At 36.3% G+C, this 16,438-nt stretch overlaps 1 protein-coding gene across 2 annotated transcripts in view; it reads left to right on the top strand.

The window, feature by feature from the left end:
- Window positions 1–16,438, top strand: part of MED13L (mediator complex subunit 13L) — a 287,061-nt gene that overhangs the window by 164,265 nt on the left and 106,358 nt on the right. The window lies entirely within an intron of this gene.

The following is a 16,438-nucleotide window of genomic DNA, read 5'->3' as shown; positions in this document are numbered from 1 at the left end:
ATGTCTAAGTCCCTTATAACCACACTATTTGGAATTGAATTACTCTATTTTGTTATTTTCATTATTCTAATTTATCTTTCTTCCTTATAGTGTTATGTGGCATAACTTTAAATCAACAGTCGAGTGAATTCAAATGGTGACAGTTTTTATAGAATTGTTTGATGCCCCTTAAAAGTCAGTCAACACATCCTTGACAGTTGTCAAACCAGGACTGGGAGTTACTTCTCTAAATAATCCTAAACCTTTAACCATCATTTATTATATGCATGGCTTTAAAGGCAGCCTTTGATACTAAACAAATATGGAGTTTTAGATCAATCAAGCCAGAATCAAAAATGGAAACCGTCAAAATCTAATATTTATCTCACTTTCCTTTGAACACAGTGTAGATTTAATTGGAAGTTGGTGACTATTTCATTTTTGTAGAGCTGGGTACACAATCTTGATTCTATTTTACTATCCGTGGACTTGCCTTAAGCTAAGGGTCCCAGCTTCTGGCTGCAGACAGGTGCTCTTGAAACCTTATGTGGTAGATTAGATCTTTTGGATAGCTGGCCAGAATTTCAGCTGGCTACTCCTGCCACTTCTTCCTGTAAGAGATTTAATAGCAGCCTTCTCTCCAGCCTGTATGTCTCAAAGCTTTGATGAAGTGGTTGTCTTAAAGCTTTGATGAAGTGATTTCTGAGCAATGTAACCACTTCCTCATTAACTAAATCTAATTTATGAAAATTGGGATTTCTTTTTTCAAATCAGATAAATTAGGGCCTGGCTTTTTTTTTTTTTCCCCAAATCACCATGAACTTCCTTGAAATATTTCCCCCTTTTTAGTACATTTAGGATTTATTAAAAATTATATTAAGTAGACAGGTATTATGTGTATCAAAGTTTGCCTGAAAAGGATAAAACTGATTTTAGAAAAAGGTACTAGTGTGCATGGGTGTGATTCTGTTTACAGATGCTTTGATTGATGGAGAGGAACTTTTTTTTTCCTTTTATTTTTATCGATTTGGTCTAACTAATGAATGTTTCATGGACATAATTCATCTTAGCATTTTCCTAAAATTTACAGAGGACTTAGATTTTCCTACAGGTTAAAGTTTGGGCTTTTATTGTCGAGGAGTCTGAATGGTTATATATGGATTTGTTTTAGTGCATTGTTCTTCTTTGCCATTCCTAGTGTGCCTCTCCATGCTTAGTGTGCATTCTCACAGCTGGTCACTGATGAATTGACTGAGCCAGTCCTAAAACTTTTGATCAGTAGGTATAGATGTTTGTGTGATGATTTGAGAGGAATTTGGGGATGAAGAAGAAATGTAGAAATAAAAAAGGGATTGAAGGAGTAGCAATTAGTATTTTAATGTAAAAAATAATGTTTAAAAGTCAGATGTGCTTAATGATCTTTTGTATAGCTTGTATATCTTTACACTTTATTTAGATACTCAGAGTCTTCCTAACTTAAGCAAGCCAGATGTCGATAATACATGTAATATATTTGGATATTTGATTTTGTGTAAAACTGGGAGGCTGTTGATTTCTGAGCAATGTAATTAAGTTATTTTATTATTTTTAAGACTTTATACTTGTGGTTGAACCTCGTGGAACTTTGTTTTCTTGTAGTGTAGAAATATTGATGATTTAAAAAACTATTTTAGAAGACGTTAACAATTAGAAAACATTTTAAAGCAAAGATTCAATTTAAAAATTTGGCATTTGCTATAATAAAACTTTATTAGGTGTAATGACTTTTCCACTCATTCTGAGTGGAAAATAGAGCATCTTGTTGGATGTTGAAACAGGATCTCAGTGCTTAAGTCATTTTGGATGGACAGAGTGGCCCTGTAGAGGAGGGCATTTAGAATAAGAAGAGTTGGGATCACATCCCGTACCTCTCTTTACAAGTTATTTGCTTTTAGAAAAGTTGTTTAATTTTTCTGGGGTGAACTTTTATTTTTGCTGTTATTGAATTGATAATAATTAGTATCTTAGAGGGTTATTGTGAAGATTAAATGAGTTAATTTATGTGGCTAGTTTATAATTTAGTTGAGAAAAAGCAAGAACAAATTAATCTTCTTGAAGCTTAATTTTTTTTTTTTCAGTACATACCGATTTAGTAACCAGGGGAGAGGAAAATTTGCTGCCCAGTGTTAAACACATTGTATATACACATTGATATTTTTAGTAATTCTCTTATTTGGTATCATTAGACCCAGATAAAAGGAATACACTTTTAAAGTAGGGATGTTGGCCTATAGATACTTTTTTTCGATAGATTAAAAAGACGATTTAACACACTATTTTATGTAAGCTAAAATAATTCTAATAGTGGCGACAAATGAATATATTGATGATTAGGTTTCACCTGCTCGATTAATAGCATATTATTTTTTGAGCTATCATTTCTCTCCGTATTGATAGCAAAACTAAATCATTTGCTGGTGGACTCTAAAAGAGTTCTCAGTGTTGGATATGAGATGAAGTTCGGAATAATTATAGAAGTTTGACCAGGCAGGTTCAAGAAGATAAAAGAAATTTATATCATTTTTTTGCTATAGTAACATATCTTTTGTTACTCATCCTTGGGAATATAATAAGTAGGAAAGAGAACTTGGCTTTGTCCTAAAGAGTTGTGACAACTAACATCAAGCATAAAAAATTTCTGATTTGTAAGGTATGTTGAACTTGAAAAAGCCTTTGCTTTCAGAATATTCTTAAAAACAAACCAGTAAAAAAAAATGTTCTTTTAAAATAATTTAGAAGTTGTTCCAATGGAGTTTCTTTCTATTGGAAAGGTGTTGATTTTCTAATTTAGTCTAGTTTCAACCCACATTTGACTACCACAGAATTTGAAGTTTATATTCCTTAGTCTTTGAATGCCAATTTTAGCAAAGTAATTGATTGCCCCCAGTAACAGTTTGGACCTTTGATCTTTCCTGGTTTCAGGTGTACAGTAGCTGAGTTAACACAAATACCAACTTGCCAGTGCATTTTCTGAATTAATTCACCATTTCTTCCTCGTGAGCAAACCTGCCCTGCTCTGGGGTGATACTCCAAATAGCCTCACATGTTTTCAACTATTCTAATTACTTTTGTGTGTGCTGTTAGCAGATGCACACGCACATACACGATGGGAAATACGTCACTTTGGGTGCTTTTGTGTCATTTCATCTGGATATTTTCTTGACTCTTAAGCCTGGGATTATTTCTTTAATTTCTTTTTTTATGTTCTCACACTACCTAATGTGCAAGAGATGCCCTTGTCTTTTGGTTTTAGTAGCAAAAAACCAGTTTTTGTGTAACAAGATGAAATATTTTGATGTAGGAGAATATTTTTTAGCACTTTAAAACTTTCATTCCCTCTTTTTCCTCACCCTCCCCTATCGCTTCACCTCTTCTTGTTTTCTATCCCATCCTCCTCTTTCCTGTACTTTCCTTATATTATAGCCCAGTCATCTGTGCTTCCTTCGTGAGATGCAAAGATGAAAAGTCAGGGAAAGGGATCTCTCATTAGAGGGTAGACAGACATGTAAACAATTACTTACAGTGTGAAAGATAAAGGGAATCTCTTACTAGTGTCCAGAAAAATTAAGGTCATTAGTGATGTGGTACCTTTAACAAGGACTAGCCAATGGGAAATTCATAAATAAAAGTAATGGGACAACTTGGATTTATTAATCATACGTAATAGTTTTACCATGTTTTTTGTCTGTTTTTGGTGGATCTATAAAAAATGTAGTCATTCTCTGCTGGTTTATTTGATGGAAGATATATCAAAAGGTTCTGTGTATTTCATCACTTGAATTTGAGAATTGTGTGAAAAGTGAGAAGACAGTGAGGTTAGAGTCCTGAGGAGCATCTACATTTACAGGATGGGTAGAGAAAAAGGAGTACATAAAGGAGACGAGGAAAGGTCAGTGAGAAATGAGAACCAGGAGGATCAGTGTCACCAAAACCATGAATTTTTAAAATTTCAAGATTAATCAGCTGTGTCTACCAGAGAGGCCATATAAAATACATTCTAAAAGGCAGTTATGCAGCCACTTTGGACATAACATGAGCAGTTTCAGTGCAGTAGTCAATTTCAGGTTGCAGTAGCCTGAGTTACAAATGGCAGTTGAAATGAAGATAGGAATGTAGACTTCTTGTTATATTTTGTTATAAGTAGCTGCAAAGTAGAAAACTGTTGGATCTAGGAAGGGAGGAGACAAACTTTTAATAAGAGCCTATGATAAAACTAAGTGGTACTGTCTGTTGTTTTTAAAAGTGTCTTTCATGTACCAGGCACTCTGCTTTGTACTTTCACAGACATTATGCATAGAGTGTCAAATTGAAAGACCAGCTCAACCAGAGGTAGTAGCTTGTTTACTTTTTAAAAATTACTTTTTTTCCTTAATAACTGAAAGGCAATTATCACTGTTAGTTTTTGTTTTTTGTCCTATTAGCAGTCTAAAAAGTACACAATAAAAACTTATATCCTGAATATCAATAATTTATTTTCACAGTTTAAATATATACTGTCAGTTTCAAAAAGGATTTTAAACACCTTACAGTAAGAGATACACCTTTAAAAAATGTATATATTGGGCTTCCCTGGTGGCGCAGTGGTTAAGAATCTGCCTGCCAATGCAGGGGACACGGGTTCGAGCCGTGGTCCTAGAAGATCCCACATGCCACGAAGCAACTAAGCCCATGCGCCGAAACTGCTGAGCCTGCGCTCTGGAGCCCGCAAGCCACAACTACTGAGCCCGCATGCCTAGAGCCGATGCTCCACAGCAGGAGAGGCCACCGCAGTGAGAAGCCTGTGCACCACAACGAAGAGTGGCCCCCGCTTGCCGCAGCTAGAGAAGGCCCGCGCGCAGCAACGAAGACTCAACGCAGCCAAAAATAAATAAATAAAATACATAAATTTATTTTAAAAATGTATATATATACTAGAGAGGTTTTGTGAATATCATTGTTGTAATTCCTGCTAGAGGACTGAAACTAAGCTGGAAACAGAGCTCTCCTTGATCACCGGTCCATCTAGAAATATAGATGATCTTCCATTAACTATCTGACTTTGTGGGACTTACTGAATCCCTCTGGACTTCCGTTTTAGCATTTATTATTTCTAAAATATTTTTCAGTTTTTCGATTCTCTGATTCTAGGGAAATTGTAGAATCTAGGCATGTCCCCAGAAAGTACATAATGTACTTTATAAGTATTTGGTTTACTTCTTTGATGTTTTTGGAGTGTTAGAGGATATTATAAAAATAAAGATTTGTTAAGAGTGGTTCTTAGAAAGTATTAAATTCCTATCTGACAACCTGACAGGAGAGAGTGACAGTGTACTTCATGTAGGGTTTTATTAATAGTTGTGTAAGTTCGAAGTATTATTATAGCTTAATATTTATGGCTAAAGAATATAGAACGCTGTGAGTGCTAAGATGAAATACTACATTATGTAACCGCGAAGCTTCCTCTTTGTTATAATGCTCATATCTGGTCTGTTGTTGCAGTCTTCCGCCTGTCTGGGTCTCCTGACTTCCAGCCGCTCACGTTTCTAATCCCTCTGCTCTGCGTATCCTTCCGTTAGTCCGCTTCTGCTGACGCACTCTCCCACAGAAGAGCATGATGTGGCGTCAGTGTTTAGGATGTTACCTGAACTTTATCTGGCACTCCTGTTCCCCAGTAGAAGCCTTTTGTCCAGCCATAGTTGCCCTTCACAATTCCTAGCATAGTCTAAACTCCTTTTCTCTTTTGTTCCTGTTCTTTTTTTTTTCCCCCACTCTTTCTGTCTTCCCTGGCAAGTTAACTTTGCTCTCTCTTCTTTGAGCTGCTCCCCTGAGGCATCTTTTCTAGCTGTTTGTTTCTGACATTTTACCTCTATCAATAGTATGTTTTTACTGTTCTTTTTTTTTATTTTATTATTTTAAAAATTTTATTTTTCTCTTGAATTTGTACTAAGGAAGATGAGAATTCACTCTCCTTCCTCCTTTTCCCATTCCTTCATTATTCCTAAATTGAATCTTTAAAACAGAATCATACTTATTTTGGTGTTTACTGTACATCATTATTTCTCCTTTTATTCTACTCAACATCTATTACAGTCCCTAGTACAAAGGATATTACAGGTTTGGAGGAACTGAATGGAACTTCTTTCTGTTGTAAATCTAGTTTTCTAGGATCAAAATAAAAAATGAGGTCTTAAAACTCATTTAATGTAAAACAAAATATTGAGTTATGTCATTAAGACAACAACATTTTCTTTATCATTCTTATTTTAAAAGATGATCCTTTAAAATATTATCTTTTATAAATGGGTTAAAATCCTTGTTTCTTATAATTGTCAGTTTTGCATGAGTTTTTCCTCAGTATTATTTCTTATTGAGTGGTTTGTTCAAGTTTCAAGTTTGAGCAGTTGGGCTCTTTATGATGGTTACTTTAGTTCAAGTATTCCCTAGTAGAAAGCATACATTATACCCTGTTGGACTTTGTCCCCCATTGCTAGCCCATGAATTGCAATTCTGCTAGTGGAAGCAGACTCAACACATTCTGAGATCTTAACAGGCCTCATAGAAAGAAGGAGGCCTCTCTAATTGGTTGCACACAGAAGAGCCTAGAGGGAACATTGTTGGGGAACATTTGAAGGATTATTATGTATCACTGAAATTGACCAGTGTTGTTTACAGAGTTTATCTGGTACTGAGAATCTAAGAAAACAAAGGAACATCTTAGTATGTATAATTGAAGACAGTTGACTAAAGTATTTCTATGTTAGATGAATTTTTAAAAAATAAAAGACTGTAGAAGGTAAGTTTCACTGAAGGAGAAAATTGGACTATTAGCTGGAGAATTTTGAGTTTGTCTCAATGGTCTTTAAAGTATTATATCAATTTCAGTGTAGCATGCCACCTCCTCTCCTTTGTTTCTTACTTATAATTTCAAGATCTAGAACTGAAGCTTTCTATCAGAGCATGGTTCACATTCCTGAAATAAATAACAGCTTTCTTCTGCTAATGATTTGCTGTGTCCTTACGTATTTCTAGGCCTTGATTTCAACTAGAGTTTCTTAGGGAAAGAAGAAGACATTGTGATAGCCCATAAACACCCAGTTTGTGAAAATAGAAAAATTGGGATTATATGCTTTTACTTTTCAACTTTATCCCAGTAGCTCCTCCTTTTCCCAGTCTCTAAAAACTTATAGTACTGGTTTGGGACACATGATTATGTTCAAGTATTAAATTAAACATGTACTGTCTTGTATTAACCTTGATCATTTTAAGCGTGTTTTGTAGGTTCAAAAAGGTAAATTACAATACTAAAGGACACTACTTTAATAATGGCAAGGCCTCCCTTTCCCCCAACCCTTAGAAACACATGCTGTTAAAAATACCCTGTGAAGACTCAATAAAATACTTGCTAAGTACATTTCAAACCAGAGGATGCTTTGGTTGAAGTATATTTTGGATACATTCGAACGTGACTGTGTGTTTGAAGTACAATACAGGGTATGTTCTGTAGCTGCTATAGAACAAAGCATTCTGTATTTGTGCTTTGATTTTCTGTAAACTAAGCTTCCCAAGTTTCAGAGCTCTTTTAATTCTTCTGAGTATATCATGGAGAAGCCTTCAGTTGGGCCATTGGCACCTTGTGTATCTGATCTCTTTTAAGGATGCATGCAGTACTCCTGCAACTCCTTTGAACAAGTCAGTTATTTTCAGAAACAGCTGAAGTTACTGAGCAGCCGAATTGGAGCTGAACCTGGGGTGAGGCAGATGAGTAGGGGCCAGTCATCCTGACCCGCAGTGTAAGTATTCAGAATCATAAATATTGACTTCAGGAATTAGAACTTTTTGTGCATGCGACTTTTTTAGGAATCTGATGCACACACATATACATTATTACAAGTATTATTGATGGGAGTAAATGACAGACGTTTAGGACTTTGTTATAACTCCTACTTATGCTCTCAGTGAGCATAGTCAAACTGATCCACTTACTATATCCTGTGTTTCTGTTCCTGTGTTTTCTAAACTCTGAGTAGGAATAATAATAAAGGTATAATGATGTCTACCTTATATAGGATGTTTTGAGGATTAAATGAGATAATGTGAATGTCTAAATAATTAGACAAATTATTTAAAGCCTGTTCCATAAATTTCTTCCTAGATCCTTATAGCACTTTATATACTATTCACTATATTATGAATGAAACCATTCAACTTTTCAAAATTAAATGATCATAATTCAGGAATAGCATTATGTATCATTTTATTTTTCCATTTTCAGATCATTTAATATTATTTATATATATGAAAGTTGTATAATTTATATAAACCATGCATTAAAAGCAGATGATAGAACTTCCATAAAATTCACCTCCTTTACACCAAGTATTTTCATAGGTTTGATTTTGGTCTCATATACATATGTAGTTATAAAGAAGCCTGTTGACTATTAAGGTTCACTGTAAAGCGTGATAGTCTATTTTCTATATTTCACATATAAAATACACTTCTAGGTAATGTTAAGCCAAGTGTCTTTAGTAGTAAGGTGAGATAGCTACCCTGGATAATAAAAGGAGGCAGCATAGGTGAAAAGTGACCCAGACAGAAATGGATCCAGCAGTCACAATTACCAGATGAGGAAAGAAGGAAGCTCCTTACAAACCACCACCACTTCCAGGATTTTCTTCTCACTTGGATAGGTATCATTCAGACCTTCTAGAAACACATTTATGCACTTGCTTTTTACTTTGCTTTTTTCCCTACCATTCCTCATAAGGGTACCAAAAAGGGGAAAGTTTTTCCTATTCTTTTTCCTTCTTAAACACATTTATCACTTATGTAGCTTGAAATGAGAAGAATGGTCTATATAAGAATATTTGCTATGGAGTGAAGAATAATAGAAAAAATAAGTGGGAGGTTGAGGATAAAATAAATTGTTATCTATATTTTTAGTTTACTGGCATAGTCTGGCATTAAAAGTACTAATTATACAAATGTGGCCATTTGTTCTTTTGTTCTTAGCCCTGTGTTTAATGAATAATATTAAAATGTTTCCTTGGAGGGAATTTAATTCCATATTACCCACTCACTTTTTAAAGCTTTCCTTTATACTGCTTTGTTTGAAGAATGTGTTCATAAGTCATTCCAAACGTCTTAAAAAAATCTGTCGTGTATTTTCCTATAACAAAAGGATTGAATGTATTTATTAAAAATTGTAAAATTCAGGGGCTTCCCTGGTGGTGCAGTGGTTGAGAATCTGCCTGCCAATGCAGGGGACACGGGTTCGAGCCCTGGTCTGGGAAGATCCCACATGCCACGGAGCAGCTGGGCCCGTGAGCCACAACTACTGAGCCTGCGCGTCTGGAGCCCGTGCTCCGCAACAAGAGAGGCCATGACAGTGAGAGAGGCCCGCACACCTCAATGAAGGGTGGCCTCCGCTCGCCACAAGTAGAGAAAGCCCTCGCACAGAAACGAAGACCCAACACAGCCAAAAATAAATAAATAAATAAATAAATAAATAAATTTATAAAAAAAATTGTAAAATTCAGAAAACCACATAGAATTATGAGAGTTTAATTGAATTCTAACACATAGATATGTCCTTTATTTGAACATAGTAATGTATATGGAGTCTTTCTTGATACTTTATATATTCCTATACATACATCCTTCCATAGTGCTTGATGATTACTTAGTGAATTCTTGAAAATTTAGCTTTTAAAAATAGAGTTATTTCTAGATACACTGGAAAAGGGTCACTTCAGCACACTAAAGTATAATTTACAGAAAGGTAAAATTTGGACTCTAATGCAAATATAAAATGAACAAATGGCATACATTTTAATCAACTCATTAATTAGTGAAAGAACAGGTAAGATGTGAAAACCAGTTCAAAGAGTATTTGAGTAGCTAGGTTTTTCTAGAAAATTAATAGGTATATATGTACCTACAACTTAGTAGCTGTTTGAACAAACAATGAACATAAATTGAAAGAATAAAATGTATTTTCTTCTTACCCAGAACTGCTGATAAATAGGACATGTACGCCTGTTGAGCACTGTACAACTTCTCAAACCTTGGAATCAGATTGGATGCTACTACTCTTATTTCCTGTCCATACTGATTTTACTTTATGTCATAGCACAGCTGAGACACCCCCCCACCACCAAATTTAAAATATCCCACCACATCCATGTGAATTTCCTGCAGTGTTTTGGGGGGTTTGGTGCACAGTTGAGGAACCGAGGCACTAGATAATCCTTGGATGGGCATTTCCCCTATATGGCATTGAAAGGACAAGCTGTCTTCCATTGACCTTACTTCAAAGTTTTGAATAAATTTCTTTTATTTATTTGTTTGTTTGTTTATTTAGCTAGCTAGCTAGCTAGCTAGCTGTGTCAGGTCTTCATTGCAGCACACGGGATCTTCTTTGAGGCATGCGGGATCTTTCGTTGTGGCGCGTGGGCTTCTCTCTAGTTGTGGCGTGCGGATTTTCTCTCTCTAGTTGTGGCACGCGGGTTCCAGAGCGCATGGGCTCTGTAGTTTGCAGCACGCTGGCTTAGTTGCCCTGCAGCATGTGGGATCTTAGTTCCCTGACCAGGGATGGAACTTGCGTCCCCTACATTGGAAGGTGGATCCTTTACCACTGGACCACCAGGGAAGTCCCTTGAGTAAATGTCTTAAAAAGTCCCCTGAGGAGCTCCTAATGAGAACTGTCAAATTTTCCTTCGAAAACAGCTTGAGGGATGGTGGTGTTGTCATTGATTGTCCTGGTAATGTCCATGATTAATAAACTACTCTGTGTTATCCACAGTCCCTGCCCAGTGTATTGACTGTTCTAGTAGGCCAGTTAATCATGCTGCTGTGATGCACTAGAGCTATAGTATAGCAGATTCTTGAACTTTTTGTTGTCAAAACACCTATAAATGTTAACTGAGCACCCAAAAGAGCTTTTGTTTATTGGGTTATACTTATCAATATTTACTCCAAAGAATTAAAACTGAGAAAAGTTAAAATATTTATGACTTTTTAAAATAACAGTAACAAACCCATTATATGTTAACACAACCTTTTTAACTAAAATAACACTTTTCTAAAAGAAAAAAATATTTAGTCAGAAGAGTGGCACTGTTTTTGCAAATCTCTTTAAACTCTGGCTTAAGGGAAACAGCTGTATTCTTGTGTCTGCTTCTGCTTGTAGTCTGTTGTGACATCACACACGATGTAGCCTCTGGAAAACTCCATTGTGCACTTGGAGAAAATTAAGAGTGAAAAGGATAAATAATGTCTTCGTGTTATTTTGAAAATAGTTTTGACCTGCTGCCTGCTCGGCATTCCTATACTTTAAAAAATTTCAACAAAGATGTTGTTTGTCTGCATTTTATTCTTAGGCTGGAGCAGGTAAACTTTTCCTACAGATAGTAAATATTTTCAGCTTTGCAGGGCATATGGTTTCTGTCAAAACTAGTCAAGTCCGACATTGCGCTGTGAAAGCAGCCATAGACAATATGTAAGCAAATGGGCAATAGATTGTTCCAATAAAACTTTATTTTACAAAAAATAGGTGACCGTGAAATGGAGCAGGACCCTGTGGTCCTCCCCCTGCCCCCACCCATGTCCTCAGCCTGCCTTTTGTCTGTGGAAAAACTTTAGCCAAAGAATAAGTTTAATCAGAGAAGTGAGAAAATGCAGAAACAAAGGAAAACAGTCAAAGGAGACCAAATAATAATAGTTTACTCATTAAGCAAAGTCAAGGACCTTTAGCTCCTCCTCGAGGGCTATAGATAATATTCTGAGCCATACCCTGTGAGCTGTCTTATAGATACTAAAACCCCACCAGGTGAAAGCCGTTAACTACATGATGACCAGACTGTAGCCATGACATAAGCTACAGTTCCGAGAAATGACCTCAAAGAAATGGGAACAAACCGATCCTGGAACTGAAGATTAACTGTACTTAAAACAATCAAGGGCTTCCCTGGTGGTGCAGTGGTTGAGAGTCGGCCTGCCGATGCAGGGGACGTGGGTTCGAGCCCTGGTCTGGGAAGATCCCACATGCCGCGGAGCAACTAGGCCCGTGAGCCACAACTACTGAGCCTGCGTGTCTGGAGCCTGTGCCCCGCAACAAGAGAGGCCGCGACAGTGAAAGGCCCGCGCACTGTGATGAAGAGTGGCCCCCACTCACAGCAACTAGAGAAAGCCCTCGCACAGAAATGAAGACCCAACACAGCCAAAAATAAATAAATAAATTAATTAATTAAAAAAAAATTTTGCCAAAAATGTCACCTGCTGCCTCAAAAAAAAAAAAAAAAAATCAAGTTGACGCTGGGCAGACCACCGCATGACCAATTTCAAGATGACTGTCAGAGCTGACTGTGCTGTTTCTACCTGTAGCCCCTTCCCCCTGTCTATAAAACCTCTTGCCCACTGATTGTCAGTGGCAGGGAGTAGGCCTTTGGACAGGAGTCTGCCCTGCCCCTGGTTGCCAGCATCCGAAATAAAGCAAACTTTCCTTTCCACCAACTTGCCTCTTTATTGGCTTTAGAGTGGCGAGCAGCCAGACCCCCACTTTCGGTTACAACGGGATGGAATTGGCCCTGGTACCTAACTTTGCTGACCTCTGCCCTTAAGAGGAAATTTGCTGTCCAGATGCGCTGAAGTGGTTAGCTGAGAAGCCACACAGCTAGAAAGCTGAGGATTCAGATCTAGGCATTTCTAGTTTCACAACTGCTATTTTTCTCAGTTCTTCATGCTATCTTCACTAATAAGGTTAATGATTATACCTTTAATGTAGGAGGAGTGATTATTGATTATAAATAAATTTTTAAGGTAAAAATTTATCTGATTACAAAGTTATATAAGGGCTAGAATTTAGAATCTTCATAGATGCCCAAGAAATGATTGGATGAGTGTGTGTCTTTGTCATAATAAATCTTATGCACAGCACAGCATTTTAATTCTTGTGATAATTCACTAAAATATACATACCTGAAAGTGTTTTCTTTTCAACTGATGAGCTCTCTGAGTAATTATTTTATCTTATTTAAATTATTATGTGGAATGGGCAATACATGTATGTAGTATAAAATTTAAACAGCACAAAATTATATAGGCAAAAAAGTCTGTTCCCCACTCACTGCCCAGCCAGCCAATTTCTCTCCTAGTGTTAAATCATATTTACCTGTTTCTTTTTGTCTTTCCAGAGATTGGTTTATGCAGATATACAGTGTGTTGTGTATATTTCCCTTTTCTATACACATAGTATAGCAAATGGTACACATACCCTACCCATTGTTCCATTGCTTTATTTTACTTAATAGATAGTGATGATGTGTTGAAGATCAATCCAAGACATGCATATAGGACTATATAGGAAATTTTCTAATTTCAGAATTTGTTTGCTTTGTTATCTATGTTCTGTGAGTAGCTTTTCTAACAGTTTTTTTGTTGTTGTTCTTTTTGGGTTTTTTTACAAAATGGTTTTGTTTTGGTATTTGGTTGACATAAGTAAGATAACTTGACAAAGTCCTGCTAAAGAACTTAGTATTATCAGGAAGGTAAGATATAAACACTTAAAGCAATTAGAGATAAGACACTATATATAATTAGTGTCTTGGTTTGTGAAATATTAAGTGCTAAAGGTGAAAATTGGAAGATACTGATGTGGGTTCTAGTGAAGAGAAAAGATTCATGAAGTTAAATGTGTTTTGTCAAATCTGAGGTTTGGATGACTTGGGGTAGAATCGTGGAGAGGAAAATAGCAGTAACAAAGACATGTACACAATGGTGTCTCAAGGAAAGACTTGGCTTCTAGAGAGGAAAGTTCAGCTTAACAGCAATGAAAGATAGGAAGAGATAACTTCTAATAAGAGAACTCCTCGAGTGATCTAGACAGTTAGATGTAAGTTCTGTGACAAAGTTCCAAATTAATGAAGCTTAGATTAATTGTGATGGTTCATGAGAATAGAGACTTAAACGTTGTTTTATTAATGACTAAATAGAGTAGTTGCTTGTTAGAATTTAAGAATTGCAAAAGAGCCACCAATAAGCGTTGTCCTGAGAGTTAAAGATCTCAAACAAACAAACAAACAGGAATACCAAGCCTTCTTTTGATGGCCCAGTCCAAACTTGCCACTAAATTATGGCAATTCATGTATAACTTTTCCCTGTTGCTCTTGCCTCCTTGCTTCTGCAGATTTTATTAACGTATCCTGGGACTGTTTTTAGTTAGTGCCTTTTGTATTGTCATATTTTGTCTCTTGCCAAGGATTTTAGCATTTACAACCTGCAAGCTCTAATTGCTCATGATAAATTTTTTTTGAAGCTAGGGTATGCCTCACATTATTGCAGTTGAGAAGCACCTAAGCCTTATTATAGCATTAAAGTGAATTTCCTTATAGCGCTCCCTGGTGCCACTATAGCCTCTCTGTATGGGTTTAATCAGTTGGCCTCTACTTCAAACTTGAAGAGAAGGTACCAGTAGAAAGGTAATCATGCTTCCCAGAGTCCACAGTACAGGTTTGGATGTGCTCTGAAAGACAAATTGAAATGGTAGAATAAAAAGCAACCAAGATAGAGATACTCAGTAAAACAACTTAAAGTTGGAAGGAAAGGGAGCTAATATTTGTTTAAGTTAAGACTATTATTTATTGAGATACTGTGCTAAATGCTCAACATAAATTATTTCCAGTCTTCACTATATACCTGGAGCTTTGTGTTATTTACTTTGGTTTTACAGATGAGAACGTGGAGACCTAGAGAATTTCAGTAAAAGACTAAGAAAGTGCCAGAGCTAAGAGCACATTTTCCGGGAGAGGGACAGGACCTTTCTGCATACTGCTTGCTAGGTACTTGTGTCTTGTTACTCCTCACAGCAGCCCTGTGAGGTCAGTGATAGGAGGAGTGGTGGTGAGAGACGGGGAGATGAGACTGCTACTGGGGCAGAGCTAGGTCTCTGTGCTGCCAAGGCTCTTGCCCTTAATCTTAGCAAACAAATGATAAGTACTGTCTTCTTCCAAAACAAATAAAAAACAAATGATTCACTTTTTAGTTCCTGGGCTAACTGCAAACAATGGAAAAACTATTTGTGGAGAAGGGACACAAAGAGAAGACTGCAGAGATGGCTGTGCTCAAGGTTCTGAAGGAGATTCCTAATCATGCTTCTTCTGGACCTTGCTTGCACAATAAAGCCCCTAATAGAAAATTTCAATGCATATTTAGAAGGAAGAAAGAGGTTCCGGGCCTTGGGCATTGGTCAGGGCACTTGCCCTAAGGGGCTAAGCTGGAAGCTGCTCAGTTGACGGCTCCCTTGTGGTAGTTACATGGTTTGCATATTCCCCTAGGGCTGTCAAACTGGAAGTCTTTCTAGGTATCAGTTTGAATCCTTGGGTCAAAGGAATAGAGATCAGGGGTATGGAGAGGTGAATTTCTGTCTGTCTTTTGAAGCTTTGCCTAAATATTCAGTGACTGGTACTTAATAGTAAATTTAAGAATACAATTTATTTGTGGCATTTAGCCAAATTTAGAATTACGGAGGAGAAAAATATTACTTTCCCCTCTTTTATTCACTTATCTATTAGGTGAGGTGTAAGAAAAAGAGCAGCATCCTTTCAAACCTCAAAAATTGAACATAGCTTAAATCCTTAAGAAAACTTCAAGTTTTAATATTTAACAGTATTTTTTTTTCATGGGATGTGAAATGGGAGAAAAATACAATAGAGAGATGCATGTTAATAATAAGTTTTGAGAAAGCTGCTTTGATAACCACATGACCCTTTTATTGGTCACATAAAGCTGGGAAGGACAATACAATGACAAACCTTATTTTTCTCTGATAATAGGATGAATGTTAAGCTACAAAGAATAATTTCATGCATTCGCATCCATCATTAGGAAGACCAATAATGGGGTTAGTATTTAGAGACAGAAAGTTTGACCATCAGTCAATTAAGAAACAGAAGACAGTATCCTAACCCCAGCAGAGTTGTAATTTATGTGATTGATAATAATTTTTTAATTTAATTACTTTACTGACATATGTTTGGAAAGCATTCTCATAAAACATTCAGGTCAAGGTCTGAGTATATATTTATTTACCTTTCTCAGTAATAGATTTTGGGTTTTCACCAAGTTTATCTTTTATCCCTTCTTTTTCTTCAGCAAATTAAACATTTCCAGAACTCTGTTAGATTGTTTTTGGCTGTTAATTATTTTTATTATAGGGAAATTAATTTGCGCTCTATCTTACTTTTGTTTAGTTCCTGCTGTTCTTTCAGTGTTTGATGGACGCACGTAATGACTAAATGAGAGAAAAGTAACCTAAGACCAGTTAATATAAAATTGAGTCCAGCGGGATAGTTAACACACTGAGCAGTCTCATTCTTGTTTCCATAAGACAGCTAGAATGTTGTAACTCAAATATACTTCCCAAGGTCACAGAGCTAGAGAGGCA

Source organism: Eubalaena glacialis, chromosome 15 (assembly GCF_028564815.1).
Source record: "Eubalaena glacialis isolate mEubGla1 chromosome 15, mEubGla1.1.hap2.+ XY, whole genome shotgun sequence".
In the NCBI taxonomy this organism is placed as follows: domain Eukaryota; kingdom Metazoa; phylum Chordata; class Mammalia; order Artiodactyla; family Balaenidae; genus Eubalaena; species Eubalaena glacialis.
This window is presented reverse-complemented; position numbering and strand designations above follow the sequence as displayed.